This window comes from Chrysemys picta, chromosome 9 (genome assembly GCF_011386835.1).
Source record: "Chrysemys picta bellii isolate R12L10 chromosome 9, ASM1138683v2, whole genome shotgun sequence".
Taxonomy (NCBI): domain Eukaryota; kingdom Metazoa; phylum Chordata; order Testudines; family Emydidae; genus Chrysemys; species Chrysemys picta.
The window spans coordinates 46,394,445-46,422,006 of record NC_088799.1 but is presented as its reverse complement, the minus strand read 5'-3'; the positions used below and the strand labels follow the sequence as shown (position 1 = coordinate 46,422,006).

At 45.2% G+C, this 27,562-nt stretch overlaps 1 protein-coding gene across 9 annotated transcripts in view; it reads right to left on the bottom strand.

Moving 5' to 3' along the window:
* ARHGEF4 (Rho guanine nucleotide exchange factor 4) overlaps positions 1 to 27,562 on the bottom strand; it is a 355,243-nt gene that overhangs the window by 34,627 nt on the left and 293,054 nt on the right. For 4 of the 9 annotated variants that reach the window (XR_010590131.1, XR_010590130.1, XR_010590132.1 and 1 more), the window contains one exon: positions 21,217 to 21,508. The exons of the other annotated variants lie outside the window; for them this stretch is intronic. The gene's annotated coding sequence lies outside the window, so the exon portion shown is untranslated. Of the gene's footprint in view, positions 1 to 21,216; positions 21,509 to 27,562 lie in introns of those variants that run through there. 9 annotated transcript variants of the gene reach the window in all.

Below are 27,562 nucleotides of genomic sequence, written 5' to 3'. Positions count from 1 at the left end.
CACTGCAACTTGAGACCATTGCTCCTTGTTCTGTCATCTGCCACCACTGAGAACAGCCGAGCTCCATCCTCTTTGGAACCCCCCTTCAGGTAGTTGAAGGCTGCTATCAAATCCCCCCTCATTCTTCTCTTCTGGAGACTAAACAATCCCAGTTCCCTCAGCCTCTCCTCATAAGTCATGTGCTCCAGCCCCCTAATCATTTTTGTTGCCCTCCGCTGGACTCTTTCCAATTTTTCCACATCCTTCTTGTAGTGTGGGGCCCAAAACTAGACACAGTACTCCAGATGAGGCCTCACCAAATGTCGAATAAAGGGGAACGATCACGTTCCTCGATCTGCTGGCAATGCCCCTACTTATACAGCCCAAAATGCCGTTAGCCTTCTTGGCAACAAGAGCACACTGTTGACTCATATCCAGCTTCTTGTCCACTGTGACCCCTAGGTCCTTTTCTGCAGAACTGCTACCTAGCCATTTGGTCCCTAGTCTGTAGCAGTGCATGGGATTCTTCCGTCCTAAGTGCAGGACTCTGCATTTGTCCTTGTTGAACCTCATAAGGTTTTTTTTGGCCCAATCCTCTAATTTGTCTAGGTCCCTCTGTATCCTATCCCTACCCTCTAGTGTATCTACCACGCCTCCTAGTTTAGTGTCATCTGCAAACTTGCTGAGAGTGCAGTCCACACCATCCTCCAGATCATTAATAAAGATATTAAACAAAACCGGCCCCAGGACCGACCCTTGGGGCACTCCGCTTGAAACCGGCTGCCAACTAGACATGGAGCCATTGATCACTACCCGTTGAGCCCGACGATCTAGCCAGCTTTCTATCCACCTTACTGTCCATTCATCCAGCCCATACTTCTTTAACTTGGCGGCAAGAATACTGTGGGAGACCGTATCAAAAGCTTTGCTAAAGTCAAGGAATAACATCCCGCCCTCCAACTCTCTGTTTTCATGGAAGGAGAGAGGAGACGAGAAAAAGGTCAACAAAGAATGTGCGAACTGGTTTTCAGAAAAACACCAATAACAAAACAGAACCAGCCCTCTGGCATGAGCCAGGCCCAGGCAATTAACATTCCCCTACCCAGGAGCTTTAAGAAATCATTGTCCCCTTTTGTTACTAAGACGGGAACTCCTAGATGGTCATTTATTCATACTGTGTAAGGCCTGAAAGCTCCATTAGCTCATCTAGTCTCATTTCCTGTATATCACAAGGCACTACATTTCACCCAGTTTCCCCTGTATTGGCCCAATAACTTGTATTTGGCTAAAGCATACCTTTCAGAAAGGAATCCAGCCTTGATTTGAAGACATCCACAGATGGAGACTCCACCACTTCCCTCAGTAGTTTGTTTGAATGGTTCAGCACCACAATTGTCAAAATATTGTGCCTAATTTCTAATTTGAATTTGTCTGGCTCCAGTTTCCAGCCATCGGTTTTTGTTCTGCCTTTCGCTGCTGGATTAAAGAGCCCTTTAGTATCTGGGATTTTCTCCCCATGAAGGTACTTACTTATACAGAGTAATCAAGTCACCTCTCAATCTTCTGTCTGATAAACTAAACAAACTGAGCTCCTTAAGTTTCTCACTGTAAGGCATTTTCTCCAGCCCTGCAATTGTTTTTGTGGCTCTTTTCTGTACCCTCTCCAGTTTTTCAAATCCCTTTTAAAAAATGGACACCAGAACTGGACACAGTATTCCAGTGTTAGCCTTTCTAATGATATATCATCTCCCTACTCCAATTCATACATCCAAGGACCACATTAGCCCTTTCTGCTACAGCATCACTTTGGAAGCTCACATTGAGTTGCTCTTCTACTATAGGGTGACCAGACAGCAAGTGTGAAAAATCGGGATGGGGGTGGGGGATAATAGGTGCCTATATAAAAAAAGTCCCAAATATTGGGAGTTTCCCTATAAAATCAGGCATCTGGTCACCCTAATATACCATGGCCCCTAAATCCCTTTCAGAGTCACTGCTTTACAGGATACAGCCCCCATGTAGGTGTGGCTCTGCATTTTTTATTCCTAAATGTATGGCTTTGCATTTGGCTGTATTAAAACACAGTTTGTTTGAGTGGGCCAAGCTTACCAAGTGATCCAGATTGTTCTGTATGACTGACCTGTCCTCATCATTATTTACCACTCCACCAATCTTTGTGTCATCTGCAGATTTTATCAGCAGTGATTTTATATTTGATTCCAGAACTTTGATGAAAGTGTTGAATAGTGTTGGGTCCAGAACTGATCCATGTAGAACCCCACGAGAAACACCCCCATGCAATGATTTCCCATTGATGACTACTTTTTGAGATCTTTCCGTTAGCCAGTCCTTAATCTATTTAGTATGTGCTCTATTGATATTATATAGTGCCAATTTTTAAAATCAGAATGTCACATGCTACTAAGTCAAATTCCTTACAAAAGTCTATTACATCTACTTTTTATCAACCAAACTTGTAATCTCACCAAAGAATAGAATCAGATTTGTTTGACGACCTATTTTCCATAAAAGCATATTGATTGTCATTAATTATATTCCTATTCTTTAATTCTTTATCAACTGAATCCTGCTTCCAATTCTTCCTGCTCCCTGGAGTAATTTCCCTTTCAAGGAATATGCAGCGGTAGGTGGTTAAAGTAGATTGAAACAGGAGGGGGAGCACCCACTGTGCCACACAAGGAGTAGGGGGAGCTGTAGAGAAACAGATTACCCAAGCCAGGGGGAAGAGGGATGCTATCCTTGTTTTTAGCAGAGTAGGCAGAGCGGTGCTAAGCTCTGTGTGTGTGTTGGGGGGAGAGGTTATAGGAAAGAACTACAATCCAGGCATTGCTTACAATGCTTTGCATGTTAGGGATCCACTACACAGCACATACATGCACCTTTTGGGGGAAGTCTTCTCTTCAACATCCATTCCAAGGACAGATTTCCCATAATTTTCCCCTCTGACATTTCATGACCGATCACTTTAATCAACCAGAAACAAATTTGGTAATGCTTTCTCCCACGGACATCTCATTCACTCCTGTTAGAGATATGGGAGTTTCCTGTTTTTATCATGTGCTGTATAGTAACAGAGTCTGCTAACTTTCTAGAGCTAATATGCTCAGTCTTAGGCAAAGGAAACCATAGAAGGTAAAATACCACTGAATCCTTCCCAAGGTTATCATCATTCTCTAAAAGACAGTTCCTGCTATCACGCCAGGTAACAAAAATGTTAATTTATTACAGAAGTTGCTGGTAGTTACCACTCTAATTAAGGTTGTAAAATGGTTTCCAGAAGCCCTTGTTATCATTCACTCAAGTTTCCAGAAGATTATTCTTTGAAGATGAAATTTTCCATACTTTTTTCCCATCCTCAAGCCATATTTTTTTCTGGTAATTGTGAACTAATTTTCTTCAACTGTTTTTGAATGAGAAGATAGTAAAAACAAAACTAAAGCAATTTTCTATTTCCCATTCTGACCATCGTTTTACTCACAAATGGCCGAACTCTGAACATTCAGACTTGATGTGTAGGCTCCTCAGTGAGGAATAGCAGAACCTTTGCTAGGCTGGAAAATGTGTGGTTTATCATTTAGTAGTTATGAGGGTTTGAAAATGCCCTCTGTGGAGCATGCAGAGTGGAAACATTCTCCTGTCTATGAATGCACAGTACAAGTAGGCATGCGTATAAAACTAAGGAAATACAGTGTCTTTCAAAAATGTTCAAAAGGCCTTTGGCAGTTAAGTGATTGATTAAAGCCATCTTAAGCCCACAGAGCCCAAGAACTTAAGTTGTTCTAAAGCCTTAAATCAGCTTAAGTTTAAACCAATCTAAAGCCTTAAAGTGACTTAAGCAGCTTATACCAGTCTAAGGCCTTTAAGTGATTTAAAATACTTCAAATTTTGGCTAACCTGCACCTCCCTCCCCCCCAGGCCTCTCCAGCAATACAGTTTGTGAACAAGCAGCAGGCACCAGCTGCTAAAAACTTTGCCTGGGATTTTCAAAGTGTCCGAGATGCCAAACTCATATTGACTTTGAATGGCAAGTGGACACCTTACTCCCTTAGGTCTCTTTGAACTTCTCAAGCTTTAACATTTTGCTGCACACCACATCCACTCTAAAACTCAACATGAGACTAGGACAGAACTCAAGTCCTCCTGCCCCTTGAGGTGAAGACAAGTAAAACCTCAAGTAGCTGTTCGAAGTGTAGGGCCAATGGCATACAGTTGACCAGTTCTAATTCTCTCCAGTAGAGGGAAGCAACACATAGGAACTAGTCAGTGCATTACAATATTAACTGTGAACTTTCCACTGTGGTCTTGATTGTGGGTCAGACCACAAACCATAAGGAACCTATTTTCCAGTTGTAGTTTGGATACAGCTAAAATGTTGGTTGATCTCATAAAATTTGAACCCCAAACAGAGGGAATCTCACAAGAGTAGCTAATTGCACAACAGCAGCTTGAAAGATTTTGGCATCTTCAAACTTGAACCTTACCTTACGTCTGGCTTCAAATCCATCTTGTGAAACCTAACTGTAGCGAGGCGGTGGGCTACCCCACAGCCCCGCTGAGGGCCGAACCTCCCCTATTACCAATGTGGGCGGAGCCATCGGGTCCGGCGCCCGCCCCTCCGAGGTCACGGCCCCGACCGGGAAGTATAAAAGCCCGCCTGCAGAGCTCAGTGGAGCCCAGGCCGGCGGAGAGAGCAGACGTCCCTGGCCGAGCTCCCGCTTGGGAAACAGCCGCAGGCCACGAGCGGCCTGCTGACTCACCGGGCCGGTTGAGCCTACCTCTCGCCAGGTACCCCGAGGAGGACTGGCCAAGCCTGCCCCGTGCCAGCTACCCCGAGGAGGACTGGCCAAGCCTGCCCCGTGCCAGCTACCCCGAGGAGGATTGGCCAAGCCTGCCCCGTGCCAGCTACCCCGAGGAGGACTGGCCAAGCCTGCCCCGTGCCAGCTACTCCGAGGAGGAGCCGAGCCTGCCCTTCGCTACCTACCCCGAGGAGCCCATGCTGGTGGAGAGCACCGACGACATTAAGACGGCCCAGGTACCAGACGAGGAGGAGTGTGGAAGTAGTCCGGGGGCAGCCGACCCCAGTCTGGCTGCTGCACTGCCAGAGCCAATGTCAGTGTGTTGCAGCCAGGATCCCCACTGACAGCAGCGAACGTCCGTCGCTGCTAGGGCCCCGGGCTGGGACGCAGTGGAGTGGGAGGGCCTGCGTCCCCCTGCCACTCACTCCTTGGGTGGCAGACTCCCCCTTTTTCCCCTGGCCTAGAGAGGCTGGGTGCCTGCCTATTTGATTATTGCCTGCCCTGACCTAGGGCCTGGGCTGCTACAAACTGTGACCCAGCCCCTGCTTAAGGGCCTGGGTATTTGCCTGACTATTGGATTATTGCCCCGCCCTGACCTAGGGCCTGGGCTGCTACAAACTCTGACCCAGCCCCTGCTTAAAGGCCTAGGTATTTGCTTGACTGTGTAATTACTGCCCCGCCCTGATTGAGGGCTCGGGGCTCTTTTCTGACTGTAGCGAGGCGGTGGGCTATCCCACAGCCCCGCTGAGGGCCGAACCGCGGCCCAAAACTACTACATGAACCTATACCTAATAGGAAGGAATGCAGATCCAAACATCACCTCCTCAGCCTACCTCTCATTATTTAATTGTGACTGGCAAAATTGTTGCAACTTTTAATTTTATCTTTACTCAGGGACCCAATTGGGAATGCTAGTTATTGTCTTCATTTTAATGTTATGTGTCTATGATTATACTACATATACATGCTGCTGTGTTCTGTATTCTAGTCTCTCACCATGGTTCTTCCCCATCCCCTTCTTCCTTCTTTCCTTCAGGATCTGAATTTCTCTTTAAGCCTCTCCCATCAGTGCCCCCTTTATTATCCTCCATGATACCACCTGTCCCTCTGTCTTTTTGTTGGAGTTCAAACTTCCCCTTAATCTCCTGTCCCTAAAGTGGGCTGCTGCCAAATTTTGAGGTTCCTCCTTTGTACCTTTGTTCCTTCCTTCTCCCCCTTCAAGGTATTGCTGCCATTTTTGAGGTGTGGCGAGATCAGGTGCCCTTTAACTGTGGGCCAGCAGCCTGCATCTTATCTGGCTCCTCCATACAACTGCTGCCCCTTGTGGCTGGAGGCCACACTGACAACTCAGGAGAAGCCAGCTCAGTTTTAGGAAAGCAGCGACTGCCTGAGAAGCTCAGAGTGCCCTTATCTCCGTTGGGAGAAGTCCAGTTACTCCCCTAATGGATCAGGAATCCCCCGCACCAAACAAGAAAAAAATGGGTAGATACACAGCCACAGGGTTCCTGGGCATAAACACCTGGCCCTAGCTCTTCATCTGTGGAAAGACGAGGGAACCAGAAAGACTCACAAGGCTCTAAGCTTTGAGCCAGACCTTTATTCCTTCCCCAGGAGACTCAGTAACTTACAGAATGAGCTGTAGCTTGGAGGCAAATTAATCTAAATTTGTTTTACAAATGAGGCAAGAGGAAACATTTGCAAGAGGCAAATATAACATTGCTGTTTGCAAACCACTTCAAATCAGCAAAAGGTCAGCATATCTCTGGTTCTGGGATAGGCAGCATGCCAGAAAGTAGCCCTCATTTTTCTTTGTGTGTAATTTAATTTTAATGGAACACGCTGCAAAGAACACACTAAAATGATTTTTATTGCTACAATTGCCTGTGAAAACATCCCCCTTGGATTAACAGTCATGTGCCAGATCCTGCCCCAAATTAATGGGAGCTGAGGACACTCAGCACCTAAGAGGAGGAGCCTCAGAATTTTCAGGATTTGGCACTTAGTAACAATTTCCCCTGCCCCCAAAGAACCATTCAAGAATTAGCCTCTGCCTCCTCCTGTTAAAACAACAGCAAGTATCCAGTGACCCCAAAAATTAGCTATAGTGGCAATTTCTCTACCTGTAGCTCTCTCTCACACACAAACATACACTTCAGGCTTTCACCTTATTATGCTAGTGGTCAAATAGCCCTCATCCATTCTTCCTTTCCTAGGTGGCCCTAAGAAAATCTCAATATTAGCAGGGCTGTGGGGTGGAATTAGAACTGATGCCGTTTCACATGTTCGTCATTAGGCAAATGTTAGTTATTCCTTATCTGATTGGTTTCTGTAGGCGTAAAAATGTAGTCAATCACTTTCTCCTTTTTTATTCTAACAAGAGCTCCTTTGTTTTAATCAAGTTCTCTCCATATCTCCTTCTCTGAGTAAATATATGTTGTTGTTTTAAAAAACCCTATTGATGGTACATCTAGTGGGTAGACAGAAGTAGCAGCTGGTTGGGATCTTTTGGGGTCCTATCATGCTTATGCCATTTAAATATTTCCCATTTTCCTCATTTATCTGAGGTTTCGATTGCCATTTTGGTCAAGAAAGCCAATGGATTCCCTTAGCCCATTATCCATATTGCTGCCTCCAGTCCGTGAACATAAGAACGGCCGTACTGGGTCAGACTAAAGGTCCATCCAGCCCAGTATCCTGTCTACCGACAGTGGCCAATGCCAGGTGCCCCAGAGGGAGTGAACCTAACAGGTAATGATCAAGTGACCTCTCTCCTGCCGTCCATCACCACCCTCTGACAGACAGAGGCTAGGGACACCATTCCTTACCCATCGTGGCTAATAGCCATTAATGGACTTAACCTCCATGAGTTTATCCAGTTCTCTTTTAAACCCTGTTATAGTCCTAGCCCTCACAGCTTCCTCAAGCGAGGAGTGCCACAAGTTGACTGTGCACTGTGTGAAGAAGACCTTCCTTTTCTTTGTTTTAAACCTGGTGCCCATTAATTTCATTTGGTGGCCCCTAGTTCTTATATTATGGGAACAAGTAAATAACTTTTCCTTATTCACTTTCTCCACATCACTCATGATTTTATATACCTCTATCATATCCCCCCTTAGTCTCCTCTTTTCCAAGCTGAAGAGTCCTAGCCTCTTTAATCTCTCCTCATATGGGACCCGTTCCAAACCCCTAATCATTTTAGTTGCCCTTCTCTGAACCTTTTCTAGTGCCAGTATATCTTTTTTGAGATGAGGAGACCACATCTGTACGCAGTATGTAAGATGTGGACGTACCATGGATTTATATAAGGGCAATAAAATATTCTCCGTCTTATTCTCTATCCCCTTTTTAATGATTCCTAACATCCTGTTTGCTTTTTTGACTGCCGCTGCACACTGCGTGGGCGTCTTCAGAGAACTATCCATGATGACTCCAAGATCTCTTTCCTGATTAGTTGTAGCTAAATTAGCCCCCATCATATTGTATGTATTGTTGGGGTTATTTTTCCCAATGTGGATTACTTTACATTTATCCACATTAAATTTCATTTGCAATTTTGTTACCCAATCACTTAGTTTTGTGAGATCTTTTTGAAGTTCTTCACAGTCTGCTTTGGTGTTAACTATCTTGAGCAGTTTAGTATCATCTGCAAACTTTGCCACCTCACTTTTTACCCCTTTCTCCAGATCATTTATGAATACGTTGAATAGGATTGGTCCTAGGACTGACCCTTGGGGAACACCACTAGTTACCCCTCTCCATTCTGAAAATTTACCATTTATTCCTACCCTTTGTTCCCTGTTTTTTAACCTATTCTCAATCCATGAAAGGATCTTCCCTCTTATCCCATGACAACTTAATTTACGTTAGAGCCTTTGGTGAGGGACCTTGTCAAAGGCTTTCTGGAAATCTAAGTACACTATGTCCACTGGATCCCCCTTGCCCACATGTTTGTTGATCCCTTCAAAGAACTCTAATAGATTACTAAGACATGATTTCCCTTTACCAAAACCATGTTGACTTTTTCCCAACAATTTATGTTCTTGTATGTGTCTGACAATTTTATTCTTTACGATTGTTTCAACTAATTTGCCCCGTACTGACGTTAGACTTACCGGTCTATAATTGCCGGGATCACCTCTAGAGCCCTTTTAAATATTGGCGTTACATTAGCTATCTTCCAGTCATTGGGTACAGAAGCCGATTTAAAGGACAGGTTACAAACCATAGTTAGTGGTTCCGCAATTTCACATTTGAGTTCTTTCAGAACTCCTGGGTGAATGCCATCTGGTTCTGCTGACTTGTTACTGTTAAGTTTATCAATTAATTTCTGTTTAACTAACCCCCTCATTTTTGCATAGTTCCCCTTTCTGAAGTTAATGCCACAGTGTTGGGCTGTTGAGGTGTTCTTCCCACCACAGGAGTGTTAAAAGTTATTATATTATGGTCACTATTTCCAAGCGGTCCTGTTATAGTTACCTCTTGGACCAGATCCTGCACTCCACTCAGGACTAAATCGAGAATTGCCTCTCCCCGTGCTGGAAAATAAGGCAGCTGAGCTGGGACAGGTCACAGGTTCTCCTCCTCCTCTTGTGTAACACTATTCCTTACCCCAGCCAAACACACAAGTGTTCAACAGATTCCCTCTCTTCCATGGAACTGAAACCTGCAGCTATGGAACAGATTGCAAAATGAATTGTGGGCCTTGCAATAAGCGGCTTTGCAAGGCAATCAGAGGCAATGTTGTTTAGTGGCTATGGCACCAGACAGACCCAGCAGACCTCCGTTCTATTCCCAGACCTGCTGTGTGACCTTGGGCAAAGTCTCTTCCCCTCCCTCTGTCTGCTTCCCTTCTTGCCCTTTGTCTGTCTTGTCTGTTTAGACTGTGAGCCCTTTAGGGCAGGGACTGCATCTTACTATATATGTGTACAGTGCCTAGCACAGTGAGACACTGATTCCTATTGGGGCCTCTAGGTGTTACTGTAATACAAATATAATAAATACTAAAACATTCAGTTACAATTTCTTACCAAGATTCCTCACGGTAATTTTCAAACCCTGCTTTTACTTATCCACTTATGAAACTTTTTGCGGGGGCTCATGGGGGAGAAAAAAATCTTCTCTGCTAGGTTCTTTGTTCCAGATCCTTGATTGGTGTAAACCAGCACAACTCCTTAAACTCAACAGAGCTAGGCCAATTTACACCAGGTGAGGGGCTGATACTCTGTGTATTAAAACAATGCTGAAAGTGATGGCTGTTTTGGAATGCCTGAAGTAAGCCCAGCACAAATCTGTGCAGAGGAATAAGTCAATAGGTACAAGAGAAATACCATTTTATTCATATTTTGCAGCTTTTTCATTAGTTAACATGCCCAGGGATGCAATATAAATACGAACATTCCTCATTTTTTAATCTTATCTAATCTTTGCAAATGGACATTTTAAAAATTACAACAGTAAAAGCATAAATTACAAATAATAGTTGATGGTATCATTCTAAATACTTAACGTGTTTCTTATCGGGCCAGCTCTATGCCTTAGAGCCCAGGAATAAATCACAAAGACAGCAGATGGTTATCAAAAGTCACCCTACAGAAATGAATCTAGCTTTGGAGAATAGACGCAGACCAAAATGTGATCAAAAGCAAATAGCTCCCTCCTCGACATAGGTCCAGTTCTCCGCAATGGAATGGAGCAAACTTTTGTACTGTCTACATTTAAAGCAAAGAAACAAGCTTAGCAGGCCCTACTCTCTCATTGGACAGGCCACTGCCAGTGAAATGTTCTGGTGCACTAGAGCTAGACCGCTTCTCCTGGTCCCATATCGCTGTGTAGGGGAGTGGAAGACAGTAAAGACACACCTCTGTGCAGCCCATGCGGGTCGCTTCTTCTTGCAATTGGGTAAGTACAGAGGTTGCACTTGGAATGTTCTCCCCCGGCAGCAACCAGGAAGTCAGTGAGTAGGGAGTGAGGGGAGCCATGACTCTGTGCCCCCATGCATTGACCAGAGAAGCTGGCTGGCTGTGGAAGAGTGCGCTGTACCCCAAAAGGTGCATCAAGACATTACTCCCCCCTCTCCAGCACAAATGGAGAGCTAGGGGAGACACTGTGCCTAGGAAGCTTGTCTGAGGCTCACTATCACCAACACTGCTCCTCAGTCAGGGGCTCGGCTCTGCCCAAAGGCACAACCGAGCCCAACATCTGCATTGCTGCAGTGAAGAAAACGAACAGTCTTGCTGCTGGGTCTTCAGCTTTGATGATGATTAAGTGCAACTAGCAAAAAACAAATACACAAACAAAACCCAATGCCAACTTTTGTGCCTTCAAATCCCAAATCACCTTCCTTTCCCATCAGTCTTTTCAGCGTTGCTGATGCTGTTCACACCAAACACGACTCCGGAATCCTTGGCCTGATGTCATCTTTCCAGGTTGTTTCTTAAACTGAGATTTGAGGCGGGTTTGAATGAATCATGGTTTCTAAACACAGGTTGATTAACTTCTATAGGCCAGAAGTGAGGATTTCCAGGGTAAAATCCTACTTTCAGAAACAGATGTGATGGCATAATTAGCTGTACCCAGCTTGAGGCTGTATATATGACTGTAGGCAAGGCTGGGGTGGAGCAAGAGAAACAAATATAAGTGTTCCCCTCCCAACCATAAAACTATGCCCAGATACCACGAAAATGGCCATCTTACAAATAACACTGCTCTACAGCCAAAATGCTTCTGAAATAAATGTAGTCAAACTTTACTAATTCTGGGTCACTGAGAACAAAAATGATGCTTAAAATTGTTGATTGGCTCTAGTTTTCAAGATATGCTATTGGCTCAGTATATACGACCCTTGACTTGGGAATGGCGGAGGATAAGTGAGTTATAAAGGGAAGGGATCTCAATTTAAACCAGAAATGACTAAAATACACCGGTGACTGGATCTATGAATAAATCTATGACTGGGTTTGGACAGTACTTGCTTTTTAGGCAAAACAATGAATGATGCAATCTGAAGCTGGTATTGATTCATACATGATATGAATTGCATCATGTTATTCCTAGAAGTCATGGATGATGCAATCATAACGAAGCTTACATCACTCTGCTGAACAAATTGCCCTATATCAGCTCTAGAAATCATACAGTGTCGTGCTCTCTTATTTGTCAGTGTTTGATTTTGCAAAGGGACACATTTCTGTTTAGCCAAAGTGAGCAGAGATGCCTCATACTTGTGTGAACAGTGCAGATAACTTCTGCTATGTTTGTGGTGAAGTGACTTTTGCATCACAAAAGCGCAGTATAACCACTACAGTTAAGAAAGCCTATCACCTTTATTTTGGCTGCAAAATTGGAGATCAGGACAAGAGGTGGTCCCCACACATATGCTGCAACACTTGTGCAACAAATCTTCACCAGTGGTTGAACAGGAAAAGGAAATCTATGCCAATAATTTGGAGACAGCCAACAGATCATACCAGCAATTGTTACTTCTGCATGGTGCCTCCAGTTGGGAAAGGTGTGTCAAAGAAGAAAAAGTGGACTGTGCATTATCCAAACATTCCATCAGCTATACGCCCAGTACCCCACAGAGAAGGACTGCCAGTTCCTGATGCACCAGAATCATTCTCACTTGAGTCAGATGAGGAAGAGGATGAAACTTCTGGTCCTGAACCATCAATGCACAGGACCCACATTTTCTCCCATCCTCCTCCTCTGAACCACACCTCATAACACAAGGTGAACTGAATGACCTTGTCAGGGATTTCGAACTACCCAAGAGTAAGGCAGAGCTGTTGGGCTCCAGACTACAGCAGTGGAATCTCCTGGCAGGTGATGTTAGGGTTTCCATGTTCCGTGACTGTCAAAAGGATCTTGTCCCATTCTTCTTCATGGAAGGTGATCTTGTAGCCGGCAACAACATCCATGGTGTGATGGCAGCCCTCAACATCATTCACGATCCAGATGAGTGGAGACTGGTCATTGATTCATCGAAGACGAGTCTTAAAGCTGTTTTACTGCATAATGGCAGGTTTCAGAGTAGCAGCTGTGTTAGTCTGTATCCGCAAAAAGAAGAACAGGAGTACTTGTGGCACCTTAGAGACTAACAAATTTATTAGAGCATAAGCTTTCGTGGACTACAGCCCACTTCTTCGGATGCATATAGCGGATACAGACTAACACGGCTGCTACTCTGAAACCTGTCATTATGCAAGGCACTGCATTTAGCCGTATGGAGTGGAAATCCATCAACCTCATGAAAAAACTCGTACAGATACAGACAGACATCATCTTCCTTTCCAAATGCAAGCAGATGGACATCATACCAAAAGGACTAAAGGTAAAAAATCCATTACAATCTACATATCACACAGACTATGCTGAGAGACTGTGTCACACACTCTCAAAGAAACTGCGAAACCACCTGATCAGCATCCTATACAGCAAACAGGGAAAGATTAAAGCTATATGCATCCGAAGAAGTGGGCTGTAGTCCACGAAAGCTTATGCTCTAATAAATTTGTTAGTCTCTAAGGTGCCACAAGTACTCCTGTTCTTCTTTTTGCATAATGGCAATGTTTTGCCATCAATTCCAGTTGGTCATGCAGTCCATATGAAGGAAACCTATGACAACATGAAACAACTTTGGAGGTGCATAAACTATGACCAACATCAGAGGCAGCTTTGTGGCGACTTGAAGGTTGTTGCTCTCTTGCTTGGTCTGCAGACTGGATACACAAAGTATTGCTGTTTTCTCTGCGAATGAGAGAGTCGTGCAAGAGATTCCCACTACATCAAGATAGATTGGCCACTCTGACAGTCATTGGAGCCTGGGAGGAAAAGTGTTCAGCATCCGCCACTTGTTGAAGCAACCATAAACACATGAAAAGACCTAGGTTTACAATTTATGATTAAAACTCTACTATCTACACAACATACATAGACATAAAATGTAAAAACTTAAATATCTTAGAAACAGTAGCCAATCAGTTGTTTTAATTGTCATATTTGAATTCAGCACATCAAAATACATAATAAATAGCACATTTTATCTCTGAAGCAGATGACTTCTCAAAAATTGTAGACCAGTGTAACCAGATAAAGAGATGGAAATGCAAAAAAAAATAATAATTCATCCATCATTTCCTCATTAAATATTAGGGGCAAAAGACCCAGATTCTGACCCATATCCTGTATTCCCAGGCGTGGTGACCATCCAGGGCTGCTGGAGTCTGGAGATATACTTCCAATTAGCACTTTGTTTCAGGATTTCAGAGTTGCCCTGTCTTTGTAACAACTTCCTTTTTGACATAAGGATTGCTGGCCCCTTCAACTCCCATCTACGCTGTGAAATAATAATACACAGCATGATCTGTTAAGGTTCTCATAGCAACATTAAACTGCCCACGGGTGCACATGTGGTTTTTGGATAACTAGCTATGCTGTTAAATGTGTGCCTTAAGAGCTGAAAGAGCTTTACAAACATTGATTCATTTAGTCTCCCAACTCCCCTGTGAGAAAAGTATTGTTATCCCTATTTTACTGCTGAGGGAAACTGAGGCAGAGAGCTAAAGCAATTTGCCCAAAGTCACCCAGAATCTATGGCAGAGCCAGGAGTAGGCAGCAGGCCTCCTGACTCTCAGTACTGTGCTTTCAGCCCCAAGACGTTTTCCCCAGAAATCCTTTTCTGGGTATTGCAATGCTTGCCTTCCAAGGAGATCATTACAGAAAGAGGGAAGTGGATTAACTGACATTACAGAACAATCAGAGGCAGCATATAGATGAAGGCAGGAAAAGCCTTTATACACATTTCACAAACCACAACCCTGCTGTCTTTACTGAAAAGGGTGCACCTTAACACTCCAGCACTTGGGACCACAGCCTTGCTGAGCTGAGGATTTGCTTCTTAGAAAGGATCCAAATTGAGATAAAGAAAAGGATACGCACCGTACACTTAGAGCACCTCATGACTTTAGAATAGGTAAGGCAACTATAGTTGGAGCCGGAAGCTGCCACTATTATTCAGATTAAGCGATACCTTTACATGTAGTCTCAATCCTTTCAGGGGGCCATTTGCGGCGTAAGGCTCTGCCCAAGACAATTACAGAGGGCAGAGTCAGGCTTTATGGGAGAATTTTCTGACACACACACAAAAAACACTGACTCATTTTCTCTCTTTTTATTGCCTTTAAAAACATTATCAAGGAATTTTAATGTAAAAGGCTGAGTTAATGCAGTGCTAAGATTGCAGATTTAAACATCAACAGTCAAGACATGCCAAAGTTAAGGTTCTCATAGCAACATTAAACTGCCCACGGGTGCACGTGTGGTTTTTGGATAACTAGCTATGCTGTTAAATGTGTGCCTCAATATTCAGTACTAGGTATGTTAAAATCACTGTAAGAACCTTCATTATTTCATCTCCTGGATTTTGTGTGTTTAAATTTGCAATCTTAACATTGCTGTAATGTAGTTTTATATCCAGTATGTATATTGTGTGTACACACACATATACAAACTGTACATTCTCAATATAAAACTACACACACACACACAATATATGCATGCAACGGAGTCAAGTGTTAAATAATTCTCCTACTAGCTTAAAAACATGGATGATAATAGCTTGCATTGCAAGAAGCCTTTCCCTTTATTTGTCTTTAGCTTGCTCCCAACCCTATTTCCGCAACTCTGCCAGGCTCTCTCCACTGCCCACTAATGGCAGCCAGCACTTTTCAAGTCAGAAGCAGTCCAGGAACCTTTGTGTCAGCAGTTGCTGCATGTCAAGAACAAGGGAGCTGCCATGGCAGTCAGCAGTGAGGTATATCAGTACCCTGAGGGCACCAGCTGCCAGAATTATGTTTCCAACCAGACTCATCTTGGTTGTCTCCAGAAGCAGATTTTCCACCTAGTAATGGCAGCTAGCAATTTTAGGTCTCATATGCTCCCCAGGATCCACTCCATTGGCTGCTGTTGCATCACCTTTGAAGGGCCACAAAAGTTAATGCAAAAGGTATTTGAATGCATCTCACTCCCAAAGCCATCAGCTCCCGTGACCGAGCAGAAAAGAGCAAAAGCTGCGTCCTGGGACAGATATGAAACTGGTGGTGGCAGTGGATGGGAGAAGAGTGGAAGAGGAGGGTCACTAATATGTTAACAAGGGTCAAATTTCCCCCTGTATTTAGCCTGTGACAAACACCATGTAAAAACAGGGATACCTGACTGGAGAATTCCTTCCTTTCAAGAAACACTTTCTTAAAGCCAAGAAAACAGTCAACATCACTTGGCAAATCATTAAGTGCAACTGGTATACAAGTTTATATTGACTTCCTGAAAAGCATAATGAGTATATTCCCTGCATTCAGTGTTCAGCTTGTCAGATCTGAAGGACACCATGGTGGGGTGAAGACCTTGGTAGGGAGTGAGGGGCAGTGGGTTCTTTCTCCCTCTTTGACATATTTTACAATCTGATTCCTTCCACAAGCAAAGGCTTATGTAACCCACACACATAGGCACCGACTCCGTGGTGCTCCGGGGCTGGAGCACCCACAGGAAAAAGTTAGTGGGTGCTCTCCACCCACTGGCACCTCCCACCCCACCTCCTCCTCTTCTTCCCCCCATCCCGAGCGTGCTGCGTCCCAGCTCCTCTGCCTACCTCCCGGTACTTCCCCCCGGCTGCCACCAAACAGCTGTTTGGCGGCGTGCTGGGAGGGAGGGGGAGGAGCAGGAATGTGGTGCGCTCAGGGGAGGAGGCGGGAATTTGGGGAAGGGGTTGGAATAGGGGCGCGGCAGGGGTGGGAAGAAGCAGGGCAGGGGAAGGGCCGCATGGAAGGGGTGGAGTGGGGGCAGGGCCAAAGGGGAGGGTTGAGCACTCAGGGGAAAGCGGGGAAGTCGACACCTATGCCCACACACCTCCTGGATGTGGTGTTCTGTCCCATCTAGTGGGGCAGGCGGGGGAGGAGGAAGAGACAGACAGACATCAGCCTTAGTTAGCAGCCAGTTGGCTCTTAGCTCATGCAGTAGAGGCTCATGAACCTCCAGAGGTCCCAGGTTTGATCTTGCCCACTGACGACCAGCAACTGTCGGTGTTACACTTACTCTACAGAAGTATTTTTATGAATTCCCCCAGAAATAAATCATTTCTAGTTGGTACAACTGAGCAATATCTAGAGGAGGCCATTCTAACCTTCCCACAAATTTTGTGGTAGAATTTTTAAAAAGGGGGCTTCTGGGACCCCCCTCGTCCATTACATCACTAGGCAGTGTGTAATGGACGAAAACAGAGTTCAACTGGGTGATGAGAGTCCTGATATTGAATTCCAGCAACTGCTGACTGGCTGAAAAAGGGGGGGGGGGGAAAGCATATGGATCTCTGGCAAATGGCTATGGAACCAATAGCATGACCAACTACTGATCAATACAGAATTCTTTTGATTGCATGAATCTACCTTAACAAACAGGATTGTGTTCGGTCTTCAAACATTGTAATCAATATTTCAGGGTGTATGCATATGTCACCCTGCCCAGGCATGGTTTGTGTATATTAAGACAAATTACTGGGAGATCAATGGATGCATTCTAACTAGGGGTGTCAATTAATCACAGTTAACTCATGTTTTAACTCAAAAAATATAATCGCGATTAAAAAAAATTAATCGCGATTAATCGCACTTATAACAATAGAATATTACATATTATTGGATGTTTTTCTACATTTTCAATATTGATTTCAATTACAACACAGAATACAAGGTGAACAGTGCTCACTTTATATTATTATTTTTGAATAAAATATATGCACAGTAAAAATGATAAACAAAAGAAATAGTATTTTTCAATTCACCTCATACAAGTGCTTAAGTGCAATCTGTTTACTGTGAAAGTGTAACTTACAAATGCAGATTTTTTTTGGTTACATAACTGCACTCAAAAACAAAACAGTGTAAAACTTTAGAGCCTACAAGTCCACTCAGTCCTACTTCTTGTTCAGCCAATCACTAAGACAAACAAGTTTGTTTACATTTATGGGAGATTCTGCTGCCTGCTTCTTATTTACAATGTCACCTGAAAGTAGAGTGACCAGATAGCAAATGTGAAAAATCGGGATGGGGTGAGGCGTAATAGGTGCCTATATAAGAAAAAGTCACAAATATCGTGACTGTCCCTATAAAATCGGGACATCTGGACACCCCACCTGAAAGTGAGAACAGGTGTTTGCATGGCACTTTTGTAGCCGGCGTTGCAAGGTATTTACATGCCAGATATGCTAAACATTCGTACGCCCCTTCATGCTTCGGCCACCATTCCAGAGGACATTCTTCCATGCTGATGATGCTCGTTAAAAAAAAAAAAGCGTCAATTAAATTTGTGACTGTACTCTTTGGGGGGAGAATTGTATGTCTCCTGCTCTGTTTTACCCACATTCTGCATATATTTCATGTTATAGCAGTCTCGGATGATGACCCAGCACATGTTCATTTTAAGAACAGCAGATTTGACAAAACACAAAGAAGGTACCGATGTGAGATTTCTAAAAATAGCTACAGCGCTCGACTCAAGATTTAAGAATCTGAAGTACCTTCCAAAATCTGAGAGGGACGAGGTGTGGAGCATGCTTTTAGGAGTCTTAAAAGAGCAACACAATGAGGCGGAAACTACAGAACCCAAACCACCAAAAAAGAAAAAGAACCTTCTGCTGGTGGCATCTGACTCATGATGAAAATGAACATGCATCAGTCCGCACTGCTTTGGATCGTTATCAAGCAGAACCCATCATCAGCATGGAAGCATGTCCTCTGGAATGGTGGTTGAAGCATGAAGGGGACATGTGAATCTTTAGCACATCTGGCACGTAAATAGCTTGCAATGCCTGCTACAACAGTGCCATGCAAACGCTTGATCTCACTTTCAGGTGACACTGTAAACAAGAAGTAGACAGCATTATCTCCTGCAAATTGTAACCAACCTTGTTTGTCTGAGTGATTAGCTGACCAAGAAGTAGGACTGAGTGGACTTGTAGGCTCTAAAGTTTTACATTGTTTTATTTTTGAATGCAGTTTTTTTGTACATAATTCTACATTTGTAAGTTCAACTTTCATGATAAAGAGGTTGCACTACAGTACTTGTATGAGGTGAATTGAAAAATACAATGTTTTTGTTTTTTACAGTGAAAATATTTGTAATAAAAATACAAAGTGAGCACAGTACACTTTGTATTCTGAGTTGTAATTGAAATTAATATATTTGAAAATGTAGTAAACATCCAAAAATATTTATAATATATGGTATGCTGTTGTTGTTTAACAGGGCGATTAATCGTGTGATTAATCACAATAAATTTTTTTAGTTGTGCGATTAATCGCTTGGCAGCCCTAATTCTAATATTATTTATAGCTATATTTCTACAGGGGGAGTCACCGTAAATATCCTTGGTTCTTGTCCAAAAATGCCAGAGGTGTACTGCACTTTATCAAGACATAGAGTAGGATAGATATTAATTGCTGACACTTCCAACTTTTTGTAAGCAGTGCTGATACCCTGTGGCCCAATACTGCTCCCGTTACTGTCAGTGACAAAACTCGCATTGACTTCCGGAGGAGCAGGAGCCAGCCTCCAAAAACATCAAAGCTTGCTTAAGCCTGGTGAAAAATGAAGATCAATTTCTGCTATCATACGTTCACAGGCATCTGCCAGTGACTTCACTGGGAATTGGGATTTGTGTACCTGAGAACAAAGTTTAACGCTGGACCTTTAATATTTTGAGGGATTTGCTTGGCTGTATCTATAATTCACCCCTATCTAAAAACAATCCCTTTTCCATAATACCTCTGTAAAGTTATGACTTTAAAAAAAATTACAATCACGGAATAATCACAAAGCTAGAATGGGGAGATCTCTTTGAAATCCAGATTTGTTTTTTAAACAGCTTGAGAAAACAATGTCTGTGTGGGAATTCCAAGGGCTGGATTCACCATGCTGTTCTCTAAGGAATATTTGTATATTTTGATCACTGACATTAGATCATGGTTGGTACTCAGAAAAGCACCCTGGGGTCTGATTTGCAGTATCTCAGCCCTGTGATCCATGGGATTATATATAGATGTCAGGTATGGTTACAATGAAAGAGACAAAGAAAGAACTCACAAAATACAATTTCATTTCTGTGTGTGCTGAAATGGCAGGATTTTGGCACAACATCAATGTATTACACATAAGCATGTAAATAACCAGTACAGAGAACATCATACGTGATATGACAAAGACAACACCACAACCAAAGCTCTCCCAATATCAGATCAAACTCCATGAGCCATTAATATTCAGGTCTGAAAAAGATCATGGCAGCTCCAATAACATCACAGGGAAATGCACTGCCCTTATGAAACCTGCATCTCATGGCATGCTGCTTGCAATTGCAAAATGAAGAGGGAGCATGTTGATTTTTTTAAGGGCTTGGACATTTTACTGAGCCTTTTCTATGTCAGTAAAAAAAACAGTCCCATGGCTTCCTTTATAGTGTGTCTTCCCAAGATTCATTTGCCTTTAATGCTACCAGGTAGAACGTTGCTCCACTTACGTGCCACTGCTTATGTCTGGAATTTCATGATGTAACAAGCCTGGTGATATGACATCACCAAGCTGAAAAAGCTATGTCAGGGGCTCAGCTTCATTCCCCTTCTCTTCTAACAGGCCTATTTCAGTGCTCCTGGATTCAATGTTCACGCTGTGCATGCATATTGTGTTTCTGCTAGAAATAAGGGGCACGAAAGCAGTTTTCTGTCCAGTGATTTTGCCAGCCATTTTAGCAGACATGCACATCTATACAAGCATGGGGTGGTAATTAAAGTAACAGGATAAACGCCAACAAAATGCTCTTTCCACACTGTTGCAGCTTTGTGTCAAACATGGATTCCTGATGCACCCGAAGATCCATTATTAATCAGTTACAGTTAATTGTACATTACTCACATCCCACCACACAGCACATATTTCACAGCCCCGATGCTGGCAATTAGAAAGCAATACAGGTTTAAATGGATCAGGCTTTTGACAGCACATGTAGCCTTTGCTTGCGCGATAGTTTGTTATAAAATGATTGCCACTCAACAAGCAAAGAGAGTGCACAGTCTGTACGGCACTTGGGGATCCTTTGGGTTGAGAAGTGCTACATACACGCATGGGATCACCATTGTTCTGAATCGGGGTTGCTTAGCACCACGGATAGCAGTTATTCAATTGACCGGGTTGGCTGTTACCTCTTTCACTTTCAGTGGTGTAACGGTGCTCTGGACAGCAAGGCACAGACGATGACAACAGGGAGTGGGGGTGGGAGGAGGAGTGCTGACTAATCAAAACAACAAGGGGTACTGTCAGACACACGGGCACTGTGATGGGAGACAGGCAAACCAGAATCAGACAACGACAAGCTGACCTGCTGATCTGTCGCCCAGTCCTGGAAACCCCCAATCCACCACCACCACGCAACAACCGTCTTCCTTCAGTGAAACGCCAAGAGGAACATCAGCACCACATTAATGAGGATGAGGAAGAGCAGGATGACAAAGACCACTACCCGCTGGGTCTCCGGGTTCATGTTGCAGCGGAGGAACGTGTGAAGCGCGCTCCATTTATGCCTACTTCGGTCTGGCCCCTTCGCCATGGCCAGCGATGGCCCGCTCAGCCCTCAGACAAAAACAGTTCTTTAGCTGGTTACTGCACGGTTCCTGGGGCGGGGGAAGGAGGGAGGAGGGAGGGAAGAAGGGAGTTACACACAATAGAGCTCTTCTGCAGCTGTCAGGAGAAGTCTAACGGACTCGGTATAGCCATTATCGGCACTTAACGAGATACAGCACACGTGCCAGAACCCCCCTTCCTCCCGTCAAGCAATCCGGCTTATCTCCTTCTAACTCGGCATAGCAACGGGTTTCCACGTCTTCTTCAGCAAAGCAACCGCCTCCGTTACATTAGCAGAAAGAAGACATTAAATTCCTTATTGCAGGAAGCCTGCGCGTGCTGGTGCACAGCGATCCCAGCTGCGATACTGGCTTTCCAAAGAGCCACTCAGCTATTTGCTAAGCTCGGTATCCAGGATACATGCAGGCCATAGCAACAAGGAGAGCAGGGAGGAAAACGTGGGGGGTGAGGGTTCTTCTAAGGAGGGTCAGGAGTGGATTAGGCAGCTGCTTTTTTTAAATCCTTACTCCCGTGCTAAAAGTATGCCACAGTTGGAGAGAAGGCTAATGGAGCTCCCTCACAGGGGGCCTATGTAACTAATGTCCACACAGTGTGACAGCACAGAGGTAGGGCACATCTAGGGCTGCAAGGATACTTCAGTTAAATCCAAGTTCTAAAAGCACAGGTGTGGATTAGAGGAAGGATGGACTTGGGGTTAAGGCACGGGCCTGGGTCTCAGAGTTCAATTTCCACCACAGCCTCTCTGTGTGGCAAGCAAGCCACTTAACCTTTCTGTGCCTCAGTTCCCCATTTCTAAAATGGGAATAATAATACTTCCTGTGTCTGTCTTTTCTATTTAGACAGCAAGTTCTTCGGGGCAGGGGCTGTCTCTTACTCAATTTATGTACAAATTTGAAAGATTTCAAATTTAGAAATTTTACAAAATTAGGAAAATATGTAGTGATTTCCCCCTAAATCCCCCTGATGCCCCACAGTTGTATTTATTCTTCTTCTTTATTTTACAACAGTGGCTGGAGGCCCTAATCAAGATCAGGACCCCCCACTGCAGTAACAACAAAGCAGAGGAGGGATGTGGGTTGGAGGAGGAGAACAGGATGCTGATAAATGCTCAACTTGCTTCCATTATTGTGATATATATAACACACAAACCACCTTTTTTCAGCTGTTGGCAAGATTTACAATCAGGACATCACCTCACCGAAGATACCAACATTGACCATCATTTCTTCTTGAGGATTTATATTGCTTAACTTTTTCTGAGAGTCTTTTTTATTATTTTTTTTTTAATTGTGCTACTTTTGGGAAAGAGCAGGTGTTGGGTGGGAACTGCTGACCAGAGAAATAATTTCCTCTCTGTTATATTTTGGTAGTGTGTAAAATATCTGTCCTTTGCAGATAGTGTTATAAAAAACAAGTCTGTAACAAATGCAGCTCACTGGTATCTGCACGTGAAGAGTACTGTGAATCATCGCTGACACCTAAATGGAGAGCAAGACATACAACGCCTAGGTGGAGAGGGCTTAAGACTCCAATGTATATTTAGTACATGGCAAATAATGCTCCATTTTGTCTTTGAGCCCCATTAGCAGTTTGGGATGGGCCTCAGCAGCTTTGTCATTCACTGCCTCATAGACCAGGGGCTGTGTAGCCATATCACATTTTAAAATCTATCTGAGGTTGTCAGATCTATGCTGTTGATCTCCACAATCTGTTTTTTTTTCTGAGGCATTTCAGCATGAGGATCTGCTGGTATGATGCCTTACTGGAAAAGCGTAGTACTGGAGGTTCTTCAAGATGTGTGGTCCCTATATGAATTCCAAATATGGGTGTGCAGGCAGGTCAGGCACTGGAATGATTTGTAGCAGTGTCCGTTGATCCACACGTGCATTGTCCTCATGTCTGCAGCTGAGACTATAAGAGGCCGTGTGGATCGATGCTACTCCAGTATCCCTCCCACCGATAAGCAGTGTAGACTGCAGTAGAGGGGATGGAGGGCGGGTATCAGAATCCAAAAAGGGATGACACATCTTGAAGAACCTCCAGTTACAGGTAAGTAACTACTCTTTTTTTTCCAGACCTGGGTGAGTAGTGAGCAGTGATCAGCGTGGAGGCAGGTGTGAGAACTTGTGAGGGATTATTGTCTATAGCACAGTGTGGCCCATGGCTGCATCTGCGGCTGCCACCCAGGCAAGGTAGTGAGACATGAAGGTGTGAATGGAGCGCCACTTGGCTGCACAGCAAATGTCCTGCCATGGCACTTCTGCAAGGCAGGCTGACGTGGCTGCATATGCTCGCGTGAAGTTTGCTGTGACTCTAGGAGGTGGAAACACATTGATGAGTATGTTGCATTCATGAATGCAGCAGGAGATCCATGTGGAAATGCACTGCGAGGAGAAGGCTTGTCCCTTGCATCAGGCTACAATGGCAACAAAGAGCCTGGGTGATACACAAAAGGCACAGGTGCGGTGGATGTAGAAGGCCAGTGCATGCTGGACATTGAGGGAGTGTAACGCTCTTTCCCTGTGGGAAGTGTGGGGTTTGGGATAGAAGACTGGGAGGTGAATGCACTGATTGAGGTGGAATTCTAATATCACCTTAGGTATGAATTTTGGGTTCAGGCGCAAGGAAACCTTGTCCTTGTGGAAGACGGTGTAAGGGGAGGGGGTCGGCCATCATGGCCACCAGTTCACTAATGCATCTCGCTGATGTGATGGCCACCAAGATCATCTTCATGGAGACATGGAAGAGAGAGCATGTTGCAAGGGGTTCGAAGGGCGGCTTTGTGAGGGAAAAGAGAAGATTAAAGTCCCAGGAAGGTGTGGGGTTGGAGTATTGGTGGGAACATATTCAGCAGACCCTTGCAGAAGCCAATTGTGGTTGGGGGTGCGAAGATACAGATGCCATCCCCCAGGGAGAGGAAGGCACTGAGTGCCGCCAGGTGGACCCGTTTGGAGTTGTGGGCAAGGTCTGATGTTTTGAGGTGGAGAAGGTAGTCCAGTGACTTCCTGTTTTGCATAAGGATATTGTGCACTGGGGTGGAGCACGCCTTGTTTCTGTGCAAGCTCCATCCAAATACCAAGCTGTGAAGTGGAGTGGGCTTGGGTTGGGGTATCAGAGCTGGCCCCACACCTGTGTGAGGAGCTCAAGGTGTGTGCAGAAGAGGAGTGGGGTGTGAGCAGAGAGGCAGAGGTGGTCTGTGAGCCAATACTGGTCAGGCCAAGAAGGGACTAACAGTATAACCATCGCTCAGTCCTGGCCAAACTTGTGCAGGACTTGTGGGATGAGCGGAATAGCATAGCATAGGTTGCCGGTCCAGGGGAGGAGAAGGTCATTGCCCCATGAATTCTCCCTCACACGCCCTTTGGAGCAATAAAAGGGGAGTTTGTGGTTCTTGCTGGTCATGAAAGGGTCCCATCGCGGGGTGCCTCACCTGTGGAAGACAGATTGGAGTGTGAGATTGTGCAGTTCCCACTTGTGGTCCATGTAGAAGGACCTGCTGAGCATGTCTGCAAGGGAGTTGTGGGAGCCTGAGAGGTATGTGGCCTGGAGTATGACATGGTTTTAGATGCACCAGTTCCACAGGTAGATGGCCTCTACCCAGAGAGAGGGGGACTTGGCTCCGCCTTACTTGTTGACATAGACTACCGTTGCCATTTTGTCAGATAGCAGTTGAATGTGATGGGATCGTATGAGGGGGAGGAACTCCCGGCATGCAAGGCAGATGGCTCTTAACTACAGGATGATGATGGGCATCTTGGCTTCTCTTGGTGTCCAGACGCCCTGGGCTGTGTGACCATTCAGGTAGGGACCCCGATCAGTGAGAGAGGCACCTATGGTGAGACTGGCATGGGGTGGGAAGTGTAAAGGGAGTACTGACCATGACCTTAGAAGGGTCGATCCACCATGTGAGGGAGGCCAAAACAATCTTGGGGGAACAGGGTGGTTTTGTCCAAATGATCTGTCTGCGGTCCGTAGATGGACAGAAGCTACAGCTGAAGGCAACACATATGGAGGTGAGCATGGGTCATCACTGAGGTACATGCTGCCATCTGGCTGAAGATGGAGACACATTGGCAGACAGAGGTGCAGGGGTTGCGGCGCAAATCCATGATTATAGAAGTGAGGGTGGCAAATCAGTCTAGTGGGAGAAAAGCTCAGGCCGCGATAGATTCCAGGTGTGTACCAATAAAGGTGATCAGATGGGTAGGGACGAGGACCGACTTTGCCTCGTTGATACAAATGCAGAGAGTGTTGAGAGATTGTGAAAGACCAGGATGGCCAGTAAGAGGTGTTGGTGGGAAGGCACAATGAGAACCTGGTTGTCCAGGTAGGGAAATACAGAGTGGCCGAGACGTCCAATTTGTACTGTGACAACAGTGAAGACTATTTTATGAAGTCCCAAGGAGCCACCGCAATACCGAAGGGGAGGACATGGAACTGGTAATGGGAGTGTCTGACTGTGAAACGGAGAAATTTCTGGTGGGCTGGGTGAATGTTGATGTGAAAATAGGCCTCTTTCATGTTGAGAGCCACAAACCAGGCACCCTGGGAGAGAAAAGGGATAATCATGGAGAGTGTCACCATCCAGAACTTGAATTTCCTGATGAATCTGTTGAGTACTTGAAGGTCCAGAATAGGGTGGTGTCTGCCTCCCATTTTTGGAATGAGGAAATATGGGGAATAAAAACCGTGTCTCCAGTAAGGAAGTAACATTCTCTATGGCGCCCTCGAGGAGGAGGGCATGCCCTTCCTGTCGGAGGAGGTCTTGATGGGAGGGATCTCCATGGTAAGTGTGGGGTGGACAATGAGGGGCGGAATAAGAGGAATTCTATGGAGTACTCCTGATGGATGATCTCCAGTACCCAACGGTCCATGGTGATCTTTCCCCAGTTGTGGGGGATCAGGGCAAGACAGCCCCCAAAGATGAATGGGAAGGGTGGGAGAAAGTTTACAGTTTACAGTTCTCAACCCGTGAGTGAAATCTGCTGCTTGGACTGGTGTTGCAGGAGAGTTGATGAGGTGGAGGTGGTGGAGGCGGAGTAGTGTGGTCGTTGAGGTCGCTGGCAGGGGCAGGGTGTCTCCTACTGGTGTGGATAGTAGGGCGGGTAGGGGATGTGGGGATGGGGCAGAAGGACTGACTCTGCTACCATTGCCTCGGGGCGGAGGTGTAAATGCCAAGAGGTCACAGAGTGGCATAAGAAGCCTGGGGCAAAAGAATCCGTCTTTTCACTGAAAAGTTTGTCGGTGTCAAAACGGAGGTCCCAAAGAGTGATTTGTACCTCCTCAGGGAATCCAGAGAATTGGAGGCAGGAATCCTGTCGGAGTACGATGCCAGTCGCTAAAGAGCGGGAGGCAGTGTCGGCAGCATCCACAGCTGCTTGAAGGGCCACTTTGGCCACCAGCTTCCCTTCATCTATCAGCACCGGGAACTGCTGTTGCTTTTCCGTTGGCAGAAAATTTTTAACCTCCAAGAATTTGGAGTAAGTGTGAAAATCGTATTACGCCATCAGGGCTTGGTGGTTGGCGATACGAAATTGGAGTCTGGCGCAAGCGTCTACCTTCCTGCCCAACAGGTAAGAAGGAGCGCTCCGGCTCCAAGAAGCCCTCGGACTTGGAGGATGGTTCCAGCAGTGGCGGAGCAGTCGGTCCAAGGTGGGTGGAAGAGGCACGCCTCTCCATCAGAAGCAATAGGGGTTCATCCGCTGGAGAAGGCAGGAATGAGGTGTCCAGGGATCCAGAGAAAAGAGATATGGGAGCATTCACTCTTCAGTGGGCAGTAGCGGTTCCAGGTGGCTGGGCGTGTGTGGAAACAAGTGTGGCAGGCTGGAGAGTCTGGGTGCCGTCAACAGTGCAGGCGGCACAGGTGGCAGCTGGATCGGTGTTGATGCCAGAGTGGTGACTGGGGCCGCTTCGGATCTAGAGCAGCCAAGTCAAGACGCGACTTCTCACCCAACCTGGCTTGGCTTGGCAACACTGCAATTTGTGGGCAGTCCAAGACTGCCCTTATGCCCATGGCCATGCTTCTTGTGCTCCTGGCGGGGCCTGTTGGACTTCAGTGGTATTGACGGAGCCAGCATCTGGGA